Below are 13598 nucleotides of genomic sequence, written 5' to 3'. Positions count from 1 at the left end.
TAAAAGAGATCATAAAGTTATTTTAAATATTAAAAAGATTTTAGAGTAAATCCAATGAAAAGATGGAAGAACAAATAAGCTACAATTAATTTCGATAAAAATATGTATAAAAAACAAGATATAAGGATACATATAATATAAATCAGTACGATTAAAAGTCAGTGAGTCCACTGATTGTGCTAATAATAATAATAAGCATGCTGTTGCTCTTGTCATGTCTTCTGCCATCATAGGAATCTTTTATGAAGTCATAATGGAGTCTTACGCCCATCTATACTCTTGGAGGGACGGATCAATGATCGGTATACACACGATCATATTTCATTGCTCTCACGAGGCTTCGCAATAAATAATGTGCCTCGGTTTATGTTAATACTCCCGCTATAAACGATCACTCTTCGTAGCCGTTATAAATGCAAATTTCGTTCGTCGATCCGTTATCATTTTATTATGAAAGCAAACGCTCGTTATGCTTGTCAAATGATACATAATCGAAGTGCTATTAGCGGATGTCGTAATATTTACGCGATCTCAGAATCTGCTCGACGATAAAACTCTATTCAGATCTTTATTTGGAATCACTCCTCTATGTTAAAACTTTTTCACAATCTCGCTCTTCATTTCCCACTGCATCATTCATGCACACGCTCGTATTTCTCGTCTAGATTAACTAATTCTGAGCTAATTTGGCTTCCTTCTTCTGTTTCTTTTTTTGCTACGTTAAAGTTTAATCTGATAGACAGGCAACAGAAAAGAGACTCAAGTCGCCCAGAATTAGCGCTAGCTTAAGTTGCCGCGGTCGATTCTATAACATACATCTTCAGTTCAACAGGCAGAATTCCTCCTGTCGATATTTTACGACGTAGACGTCGCTACGTAGCTTCACCGTTTCAATGGAATTATTTATGATCTCGCTTGCCCACGAAAAGCATTTGATGCATTATATATTATCGCTTTGAGCTTGTCTGACCAATGTACTGCTTGATGAACTGGCGTCTCTACTACGATAATTAACATTGAATGCCTGATTCAAGACATTGCGTATTTATCAGCCCTAGTAAAAGAACATGTCATCGTACATTAAAAGATTTTCGTGTAAAACGTACTATCGTGAGACTGAATTGATTGTCGCATCGCGTGTTGACGCTACGTACTCTTACGAATCATATGTCTGGTGACATATTAACTCAAACGTTTCATTGATTGCCAGGCGGCTGGAATATAATTGACGTCGATGTGACTTATACAGAATCAAGGCTAAATATCTATCAATGTAATGAACCGCTACAGTTTTACTTTCCAAAGTTTCAACATCCGAACGGGAACCGCAAAATTATTTATTAAAACAATCTTGCATCTTCGATCGTTTGTATATTTTTTTTATTAATAATTAATATACGTCCATCACAATCAGAGAACAGAATTTTTCTTTTGAATATTTTGCACAGTCCATATTCCATATAATAATATTGAAATACTTGTATGTTTTATAATGTATAAAATATTAAAATCGACACAACGCATGTCTTTATTTCAGACACTAAATTTGTCACTAATTTAATATAAACTCTCTCTTTATCACGCACAAGTACAAAAAATTTTCTGTTTCAAACAATAATTATATATACATAGAGAATACTTTAATCTTTACAAGACGGGAAAATCACTGTATGCCATTGAAATTATCATATTTTGAGACAAAAAAATAAATAAAATAATAAATTATGATAAATTATAATAAATTTTACTCCAAGAAAAAGTTATAAAATTTTAAAAATAAATTCCGCCTTGTAAAGATTAAAAAACAAGTATACACACTTGGTTTCCAAAAATACTTTTGTCACATATGTATAATAATATGCAAGTTATGCTAATCAATGACTAAGCCGTTTTAATAGCTAGTTTGATAAGATATCGACAATTACTTATCCCTCTAAAACACGAATGGTTATATATCTTGTTAAAGTCTGCTCAAACTTACGTGAAACACAGAAATGTTCCGTAATTCGAAGATGTATCTACCTATATATGTAATAGCGAAAGTTGTTCCAATTTGCAGGATTTCCATTCCCGGATATGATCAAGTCGGTGTGCATTGTGCACCACAATAGGCCGTATTTCCATGTCCCTTACATAGTACAGGTACCACGGATGCTGAAACCGCAACTTTGATTGGTTTGAAATTGATTTTGCAATCAGATATATGTAGAGATATATGTGTGTGTGTGTGGTGCGTGCGTGCGTGCGTGTGTGTGTGTGTGTGTGTGTGTGTGTGTGTGTGTGTGTGTGTGTGTGTGTGTGTGTGTGTGTAGGTATGGCACATACCTGTGCACATATATGTCATGGATATTAATTTCGATGTTCCTGTCGACAGTGCAACGGGATAGCCCATCTATACAATCGTAAAACGAAATGACTCATTATACCTGCATTACACAAACAATGACATCGAAGGAATGCACGACATTAAAATAACAGACATGAAAATAATATTACTCGTATATATAAATGGTAAATGCGAATAAAAGCAAATAAGTGTTCTCTTGTGAATGTTCCAGGAATAGATAAAAAAATAATTTTGAGTAAATAATATCAAAACTTAAATATTAAAAATACTTTACGCTTTTTGTTTAAATTTGTTCTTTTCTAAACAAGTGTAATATTATTGAAAACTTCCACAGATTAAGTAAAAAATTATTACACAATGTAAATTCCTCTGTATTGTCATATTTTGATTACATTCTCACTCTTACATTCCTCATTCCGTATCCTGTGTCTCTCAAAAAAAATTCGTATGATTGATTTTCCAATATATAGATCTATAGGATGGTCCTTAAGTATTCTAAACATTTTAAGAAGTAATTCTTTATGTTAATTTAAAATAAAAAAGTTTTATGTAACCGTTCGAAATGGTATAGTTTCAAAAATACCAGCATATCTTATCTTTTTCTAATGAAAAAATAATGTACGCACTTAAAAATGAGCCCTTATATCTTTGAAATATACAGTTTGATCAAAACAGCCTGAGTTTTCAAAATTAAAAAAAATATTTTTTTTCCTTAAACTCAAACATTCTGTATCTTTAAAACTAACCAAAGCCTTTTTATACATAATTATATAAAGTGTTCATTTTAAATTAATGTAAGGAAATACTCTCTCTCCAAAATCTTTTATAATATTTAAAGATTATCTTATATATCAATTATCTTATATATATTACAAATTATTTTTTTTAATTTAATGGATGGATTTTAATGATAGCTTGTTGCAAGCATTTTACAACTATAAAAACGTAACACATATAAACATAGGATGAGGATACTATATTTTAATAACATTTTAATATCAAACCTGAAAAGGTTAAGCATTGAGAGCACCAAGAATATTTTCATAAAACTGAAGACTCATACATTAATCATTACTATCACCAATCATTGTTGTCTTCCACGAACATCGTTTTCCTCGTAATTCTCTTTGCATAAATTACAGGCGGGCTCCCACAGCTTATGCGAGATTATTGCGTTTTTCATGATGTGCGCTAAGAGCTTGAAGCTCAGTCCTACGGGAGTATAAATTAAAAAATATAATGGTGCTCGCATTGCGTGTGTTCACGAGAAGAGTGTCACAACGTGACGTGGAGACATGCGTACGCGAAGGCATGCGAAAGAAAATAGGCTGAGAAGCTCGTAAGAAAGACATGTAAGCGACAAGAAAATATTTTAGATGAGTTTTCTTAATTTGTAGCGAAAACTTCTTTAAACATTATCATAAAAATTGATCGATACAGTTGATATACAGGATAAACCATTCGGGACGAGTACTTTCTCTTATAGTGCCATAATATTAAGAGAGTTATAAATCGAAAGTTTAAAGCATCGTTAATGTTTTATTAATAGTAAGTATTATTAAATATCGTTAAAATGTGAAAAGCATAAAAATATAAAAAGTGTTTTCGAAACTTGTTTTGTTTTACATATTCAACTTGCTCATATTATTGATGTAAAAAGTTATCGGCCTAAATGCACCTTAATGGAAGAGAAAATAAAATAATGAAAGACTAACGGAATCACGAGATATAAATATACTGTACGATGCATTTTTTTAGCTAACGCGACGGACGTGAGTTTATTAATAAATCTGACGGAGTGTTGGATAACATTAATTTTTCTAAGGAGAAAAGATCACAACAATTGCATTTTCTGTCATGAAGTATGTATACCATCGCATGCTTACGCTTCGTTTCTCAACGACAAAGAAAAGAAGATGTTCGTGAAAGACGGCAGCGTACATTCCGCGCATTGCTTTGTACTGACGAATCATCTGCCACGAATATACAAGGTGTTTCATTCTTTCAATTGTTGTGCATCGTTGCGAGTAGCAATCGATCTGATACTTACGAAATTCTTGCTATCGTAAATAAACATGGTTAGCTTTTAATTAATTTTAAAGAGCTAAAATGTCTTCCTATATTAAAAAAAAAGAAATTATAAATAGTGTTTTATTAATAAAATAATGAATTTCAAAAGAAGAAAATATTTTTCGAAGTTTTTGAGTTGGAAATTACTATTTGTTTTTAAAAGAACACTTAAATCAATTTAACATGAAAAAATAAGAATTTCATAAAGGATTTTAAAATATAATTATTTCTTTTAAATCTTTAAATAAATGTATCTTACATCATCAGCATTACTTAGTTTTAAGACATCCGTTAGAACATCTTTTATTAAAAATATTAACAACACACACACACATTCAAAAAGTTACGAATAATCCAATAAACCTTAGACCTGGAAAACAAAATTTTGAAGTGCGTTGTAGGACGTGAAATATTTTACAATATTCCAATGTCCGAGTTTCTCAGTTTCCAGTTTCAACGTGCGACGTAGGACATTTTCGATATAAATTCGCGTCGCAATATCAACGTCATTGCTTTGCAAAAAAAGCGTACCTGTATGCGGTCCGATATAAAAGTAACAGACAAAAAATTCAGACAGAAATTCAACTGCGTAAAATCCTTTTCGAGCCGGCCAAAATATACAGAGCGCTGTGAGAGATATTTATCAACGGAGATTAAAACGGGACATCTCACATGTGCCTGCACACACACACATACACGAGCATACACTCGCACACATTTGGATACCGTAAGATTTCGGTCCTTTCGAATCCATTCTGTCGAGCTATTTCGCTATTCGACAATGTAGAATAATCCGATAAAAAGTAAATCGTACGGTAAAGAAAAAAAAAATCATTCGCATTGACGCAATATGCAAATCGATTGGTAGTCAATCCAGCTTGAGAACCTAGATTCTCCCACAGCGCTCATTGTAAATTCAAATAGCAGAAACAAACGATCGTGATATATTATGATTGTAGTCTGAAAATGCAAATAGTTATGTTGATTCCTCTCGCTTTGGATCAGAATTGTGCCAAAAACGATCACAATATTTGTTATTATTTGATAAATAATGTTTTAAAGCTTATATTGGTATACAGATAGGCTATACTTAGTGTCCTAGATTTTTCTCATTTAGGATTTCTTTGGAGTCGACTATCTGAAAACACGTCGGAATAGGCCTACAACATTAATCTTCAAATAGAAATCATATTGAAGCAAGATTTCGATTCACTTTAAATATAAGATGTTCCGTTTATAATAAAAGAAATTCATAACATATAAAGTACTAGTATTGTACTACCTTTAATAATAGTAGATGGACGTCAGTATAAAGAGCAAGCTCTGAAATTTATATCTGGGTTAAAATTTATTTCTGAGTTTTGATATCTGGAAGAATACACGTATCACTTATAGTAAATTGTAATAAATTCAGAATTTATGACAATTCCTTTTATTAAACGTCTAAATGGGACATCCGTATAAGATTTTCCTATTTTATATGAACCTCTCATTTGAAGTTAAAACGCAATAAATCTCCCGAAATATTCGATTTAAATGCTATTAATGTCGCAACGTTTAGGCAAATTTCCCCTAAATTGATCCGAAGTGAGAATGTTGAAACTGGAATAACCTGGATATTGTATTAATCCGAAGTTTGCAGTTGCAGAGATTATTCGATAGCGAAACGCGCGCGAGAGAGAAGAGATAAAAATCTGCCGGCGGAAATGCTTAGCATGCAGCGCGGATGCATTCCCTCAGTTAACGTAATTTTGCAGACTCGTGTTGGCCACGGATGCGCGTTTCAACGTCGCCGTCGTGGTTCAGAATAAAAAGTCAACGTTATCGTGTATTATTTTTTCGTTGCTTCATTATTATCGTACTGAATTGTAGGTGCCCCCTTTTGTTCATATCGATCGAGAGCTCGTATCGTGAATTGCTATCCGAGTGCTTTGTATGTTTAGCAGTCTAGATATATCCTCGATGCTGTGCTGCTTTAAAGCAGATAATCAGCATCGACAACAGGCAAAGCTCAACAAAAAAAAAAAAAAAACAAAAACGAGGAAAAGGCAGACGCGATCGCGTAATCTTCGAGCAGACTGTTCATAAATCATGACTCAAGCTTCCTTTGAAATCGTCTGAGTCATTCTTGCAGGTCCGGCGCATAGAGCCTTTTATATTTTCGCAGTAATACACAAAATTCCATCACAAAGAAACTTACTTAGAGTGAATTCGAATATAATAGAGAAATCTATTCAAGGTAGCGGTATTTGTTGGGATGTACCGTTGCGCATTTTGCGATTGTCATTGAAGTGCCGTCCTCTACTTGGCACAGATTCTCATTTTAGAATTGTAATTTCAACGCCGTGCTTTACCATTAAATAACGAAGTGAAATTATACTGTAAATTCCGCAATGCTGGAACTCATTATTTAATTAATCGTTACAAAGCTTTGATCGTTTCGAGTAACGACAATACGCGCTGTGCCCGCTGCAGAAACGATTTATTTGCGAGTTAGATTTTCAAACGTCCTTGTTTGAACGCTCCATTCCGGAGAAAAATAAAAGCAACACACATGGACAGTAAATCGAACGTTTTCCTCTTAAACTTTCTAACGTCGTTCAAAAGCTCCGTCTTAAAGATAATGCGCATTTCCTCTTCATTTAAAATTCCAAAGAAGAACAATGGACGTGTGATTTGATGATTCGAAAAAGAAAGGTGGGCAATCAGGGAATCATTTTACATTTTATCGAAGCCCAAAGGTTAACTGTTTGTGTTAAGCGTTTCCCACCAGCTAATCGTTTGTGCGAAAAGCGTGGGTGATAAATGAGCGCTGCGAGGAAAAGTTACGGGCATAATTGCGTGATGAGAATCCGCGGTCACGTGCGCCGCTCTTATTTATGAGATACGGAAAAGAATGAGTGCGTGCAAAGCTTACGTATCATTACTGTGAAATATTCTAGCAATAACAGTGCGTTATAACTGAAAGCAATACGATTAAGCGCGCGATATCGGATAACATGTACTAATATTGAAGAAGGGGAAGGGATTCCATTTGACTTTATATTTTCCCGATATCCATACTAATGGGTTAAATGTTACATATCGTAACTTAATAAATTGCATCATAATTGAGTTAGTCGTTAATACGAATATACCAGAGTCGCTAAAATAAACCAACAAATAACATATATTTTGGTATATAAAATTACATAGCGAGCTTGCTGATTACAAAGTAATGAATTTGTGTTCGTTTAATTAATACCATTGTACGAATTTAATTTGTCAAATTATCTTATGCAGATTCGAAATCAAATTAACGAAATGAAAATGTGAAATGCATTTATTGATTTACGTATTATCGCTAGAAAAAGGAACTGTCTTCGAGAAACGGTGTTGCGAGAGAAATAGTGACGCAACGATGTGTAATGGATATATGCGATATAAAGGAAATTTCTTTAGCTGATTTACCTACGACTCAAGGATTATTACATAATACAGCACGCAATTCTAAGTATTCGTCGAGCTTTTACGGATTCTCGGAAAAGTCTCTTGTAAATGATGCAGGGTTGCAGTCAAATTAAGGAGATTAAATAAACGTGAAAATATCGTAAACTTTCCACATACAAGCAATATTAACGATCTCCTGTTATTCTATTTCACATCATTTTGGCACATCCTAAAATTATATTCCGGTAAAGAAGAAAATTCATTCAATTGGAGTTGAATTAGATAATGCAAAATTATGCAAATTATTTCTATATTCTTCGATAAAAATAGTTTCCTCAATAGAATTTTCTTTGCATTGATCGCGCTGCAATTTCAATGGAAAATTCTTACCTGTAAAACACTGCATTAAATCCCTGTCAATTTATCCGCTCAATCGAATCTCTATTTAATGAAGGAAAATCAAATTGATTTCATTTCGCACTTCAAGAGCGGCCAGTCAACAGCTCTTGTTGTGAGTTTGCGGAGTCGACCCGCGCAAATTCGCCGTCGCAATGCCTCATACATTTCAATGAACGGCATTTTGAAAGTAGATTCGTTTTTGCAGCATGGAAAGGTATAAATTAGCCGTATTCAAAAACTATAAATGTAATTAACGCCGAAGCATAGTTAACGAGCATGCCTTTGTGTAAATATGTTGCTACTGCGCGAATTTCGGAATTTGCCAATTAACAAATGTACCATAAAAATCAATATCCTTGCATACTTAAATATCGTAAACAATATCGTAAAATAACTTTTTTGTCTTTTTATCGTTATACATTTTTATTTATATTAATAAAACCAGTGTTGATAAGTTAACTTTTTGTTGATAAGTTTACTTTTTTTTTAAAGTTAAGTTAAAATTAACAGTCTTGAAAATTTAATTCAATTAAAATACAAGTTAATCCATAATGAAATTAATTGAATTAAAAATTAAGTTAATAAACAAAGTAATTGAAAAGTTAAAAGTTAAATTTGGTTCGAATGAACAACCAAAAAAAAAAAAGAAAAAGTTTAACTATTTTACACAATTTTTTGTATTTTTCCTTTCCCACAGCATATTTATTAAAGAATTTGGTTATTTTTATTCACAAGTAGCGATGATATAATATAAAATTACTAAATATATACTCATTAGCCTCTCGCATTGTTTATCTAAGGATTAACTTCAAAAAAATCAAATTAAAAGTTAATAGTTACCGATGAAATACTTAACTAAATTAAGTTAAAATTAATTGACTTTTTAACTTTTTAACTTAACTTTTATCTTTTTAACTTAGCAATCATGAATAAAACTATATATATATATATATATATATATATATATATATATATATATATATATATATATATACATACTAAATTTTCTATGCAATTTTAATTAAAGATGTAATATCTTCTTTAAATATTAATAAAATATACAGTTCTCTTATTACAACACTAATATATCTGAAAGTAGAAAAGATGTTTGATCAAATTGTTGTGAAAGCTTGTGGTTAGATGAAAATCGATAGTTTCGTAATATTTGCAATCAGTATATATTTATATTTAATTCTGAGTATATATCTCGTCTTTCTTTTTCCAATACTTTTCCAAGTGCTTCTTCCATTGCTTATAACTTTTTTAATTATAAAGAAACATAAATTTGTTTGATATTGTTACGTTCCTCAATCTCTAGAGTTTCGATTAAAAAACCATTTTACAATGTTCATTTTTATAAAAGTTATAAACAATCAAATTACATTGGATATCATATCCAAGTGTGTCATTCTCGTAGTGTCCCACGAGTAGCAAAATGACGTCAAAACACATCTTAATAACATCTTTTACGTCAATAAGATGTTATTAAAACGTCATCTGGAAATGGTATCGAAAGGTTAAGTCTCATTTTTCTAGCGAATTAAAAGGAACATGTAGGTGGATATCAAGTTTCTATAAATTTATATAGAATGAAAAAAGTCATTCTATTATTCTGTTTCTTTATTTACGCGCTACATCAAGACACAAATAAATTTTGTTCAAAAATAATTAGGATCGATATATATATAAGTAATTCTTATATTCAAGACTGTCTTAGTTGCAATCTTGAAATGTTTTAAACTAGATCTATCATAGAGCCGTATTAGCATCTTAGAACATTTCCTAAAACGGTCTGGCAATATAAAACGGATTATGAATACTAATTTGAAAATGAAACGAATCATTATGATATAACAGGTAGATGATTGAATAGCAGCATTAATGCTAATGTTTTAATATGTAATCTAAACTTAACTCATAATGTGCGTTTTTTATCTTGTATCATGATATATAGCTATACTTTAACGTATTACCATGATTTCTGATACGAATCGCTCCCACATTGTAATTCGCAAACAAATCTCGCGTTACATATTCATAGCAACACATTTAACTCACAGAGCTTTATTTGCGACATGAATAAAATGTTTTCAATTACTGATACGTAGACGGGTAAATATAAAAAAAAATAAACTAATCGAAAATGTGTTAAACAATACGTGATGGACAGGAATCACATGTTATTCTGCATCACGACTGAATTACATTTAATTTATCGGACGGCAAATAATTTAATATATAACAATAAACTATTTGTCCCGCTGTTGTTTCCGCTCAACTAATTCACAAATGTCATTTCTGATTTTCGCACGAATGAAATGTTATAAATGACACCTGCCATGTATTTCCGTTGACATAAGTCATTGTCGAGATTCAACAGATCAGCATTGGAGAAGTCACGTCCGTATACTCCAAAAGAATTCTCTGAATATATGTATATATATATATATATATATATATATATAAAATATACGTGCTGTTTAAGTTATGATCGCCTCAAGCGACTACGCCTTATTTTTAATCCCTTAAAGCAACGGAACCGGCGCATAGTCGTTCTTACGTGAAAATCGGAGATAACGTGGCACTCAACTGCTTCATAATTGCTTTAATTGATGCAGACGAAACGGCGCCTGATTAGAATTACGAAGAATTAGAAGATGAGAATTACGATCGCTATAGTACTAGATGAACTAGATCAGTTAAAATCTATTAATAGCAAGAAAAAGTAAGGCACTAAGCGTAAGCAGTAAATAAATCGGTCAATCACAGTAGAGAACATAAGACGATAACGTAAGCAATAACAAATTCAAAATGATTCGCTTATATTACTGCTTAAGATTTTTTGCGTGCCATAGCCTTAAGCAAACGAACAGTTATAATTATTCAATATCACGAAGAGTTGCAATTATAATTAAGAGTTATAATTATTCAATATCACGAAGAGTTGCAACTTGCAACTTATCTTCAAGATGCAAAGATTGCAAAGTAAGCCATGTACGTAAAGCGGCGTTCATAGAATTAAGATCCATCTCGTTTAACTTTGAATAACAGAATATGAACTTTACAAAGAGTTTTAATACCGATATCATGGATTCATGTGATCTTTAGGAAAGTTTATTAATTACATGGAGAATAAATTTGACGTTCCTCTTTCGTGATGATCGATAGCTTTTCCTCAGGTATGGAAAAAATGCGAAAGGATGCGTGAATGACTGATTACTTTCGAGTGACTCCCACATTTTGAGAGATATTATGTCATCGCGTTCTCTCTCAGTAACGTATGCATGTATATACCTGTGAGATTATATCGCAGAATTATGTAATCGAATTCGATAATATCAGTTAATACATTTTATCATATTTAATATTTTCATTCGTTAATAATTCTCTTTTTATAACGTTCGTAATATCCTATTCTCGTTTGAACAAAGAATTTTGAATTTTCGCTCTACAATTCAATACTCCCGTGGGTTACATTATCTATGTTGTTACAACAAACATTGTTTGTTACTGTTTGTAAATATAAAACTCATCAATGTGACTCATCGATATGTGATATCAACATCTGAGTAACTGTGAAACGTTTATATTTTTAAATTTTATAGCTTGCCAGCTTTTGAGTTCGTACAGCAAATATATCATATTTAATCATAACAGAATATAATACAGCATTGCCTTTGACATGATTTTTCATTTAATTTGAAAGATTATATGAAGAAAATTTGTATAAAAAAAATTTTTATAACGAAAGCATTACCTTTTTACGAGGTGATAAATGTGCCCGATTCTTTCTTATTCATTACTCCCATTTCATTTATCGAATTAAAAAGAAATCGCGAGTACATGAAAAGATTAAACTTTTAAGATTATCACCATTCATTCTGTATGAATCTAGCAGATGTTGGGAATGATACGATAAAGAAAGATAAAAGACACGAGAATATCATTAAATTATCAGATAATATTTTCATAATTGATGACTAAACTTTCGCATACATGAAAACAAGAGGTTATGATGTATCTAAACATTTAATTAAATATACATTAAAAAATAATTTTATTAGATCATCAAAATAATTATGCACGGTCGTTTAAACTGGTTGTAAATATCAAAACTTTTTCTAACATGATCGTTGTGTTTGAACGGCCTACATAATTATTTTGATAATTCAACATAATATTTTCAAATCTATATTTACATACTTTTTAAAACTTTTAGAGTGAATTTCACTCTGAGTAGTGAAATCTCACTCTTAAAGATTGAAAATTAAGCTACTCTTTTTCAAGACTGGTTCAATTTTCATTTTTTAAAGTAAAATTTCATTCTTACAATTTAGAGAATAATTTTAAATAAAACCGTCTTCAACAAAACCGTCTTTTCCATGTAAAAAATAAATAAATTTACTATCATGTTGATCAATTATTATAGAATATTGACGTGAGAGAAAATGATTTGTGCATCGCGAGAATACGAATAGAATTCGAGTCAAAGTTGCGAAGGGCGGGCAATCCCTACGACGTATCCCCATAAATTCGACGCAGTTGTTATCTCCTTGCAAACATCCCTGGTGGTTTATTATCACTTACTAGGAGCGGATCCGAACGTCCTGTCGCTGAAGACGGAAGCAACGGCTCCGCATTATCGTCTCTCCATGCACCTTTATCTTTCCCGTCCCTTCAAGGCTTCGTTTCTCCCTCGTGTTTCTCCACGACGAGACTTCGCCTCGCGGTCTCTAGCCAACACGCTCTGTATCCTCAGTCTTTTCTCAGTCGCTTGCCTAAACCCCTTTCTTTATCCCCCTCGTCCGTTGCGCGCAATTCGCACTCTACACCCGCGGGGCACAACACACGGTACCCATGACGACGCGTTCTCTTTTACAATTAACACTTTTAATATTTATGTAGCAACTCCACGCTCGTTCACCGATAGGTCGAGTCAAGTAGACAGTATTAAATTAAAACACGCGCTGCAGATACTCGAGCGATGAGGTGCCACGCGAGTGCTCCGCTTTGGTTCGATTTGATTAGCGCCAAGTGAGCGCAATCAGCGGAAAAAGAGCACCACCCTCCCAGAACGACGCTCGGCGCGTTACTGACTGTCCGTGGTCCGCGCAGAGGTATAGACAGCGGCGCACGCTTTAATGCCTTTGAGACGACCGACCGCGCGCATGCGTCGTCGCTAGTAAAGGTAAAAGGCGAAAACGCGATCCGCATTCTCGAAGCGCGCGAGGAACCGATCGTAAGCTAGCGATTGAGGGATTTGATCAGAAAATGAGGTGCTCATCCCTCGCCTCCCTCCCCCCCAACGAGGTATTTAATTCGTTTGCAAATTATCTGCGCGAATAGCGTTATG

The 13598-nt window shown here is 32.8% G+C and overlaps 1 protein-coding gene across 5 annotated transcripts in view; it reads right to left on the bottom strand.

Annotated features, from left to right (window-relative positions):
* Positions 1–13386, bottom strand: part of LOC105153634 (uncharacterized) — a 57865-nt gene extending 44479 nt beyond the window's left edge. For 3 of the 5 annotated variants that reach the window (XR_015545275.1, XM_087406740.1, XM_011068600.2), the window contains exon 1: positions 12833–13385. The gene's annotated coding sequence lies outside the window, so the exon portion shown is untranslated. Of the gene's footprint in view, positions 1–1981; positions 2285–2325; positions 2393–12832 lie in introns of those variants that run through there. The other 2 variants (XM_087406741.1, XM_087406742.1) reach the window with 2 other exon arrangements.
* Between the last annotated feature and the right edge of the window lie 212 nt (positions 13387–13598).

This window comes from Acromyrmex echinatior, chromosome 5 (assembly GCF_024713525.1).
Source record: "Acromyrmex echinatior isolate Ae372 chromosome 5, ASM2471352v2, whole genome shotgun sequence".
Taxonomy (NCBI): Eukaryota; Metazoa; Arthropoda; class Insecta; order Hymenoptera; family Formicidae; genus Acromyrmex; species Acromyrmex echinatior.
This window is presented reverse-complemented; position numbering and strand designations above follow the sequence as displayed.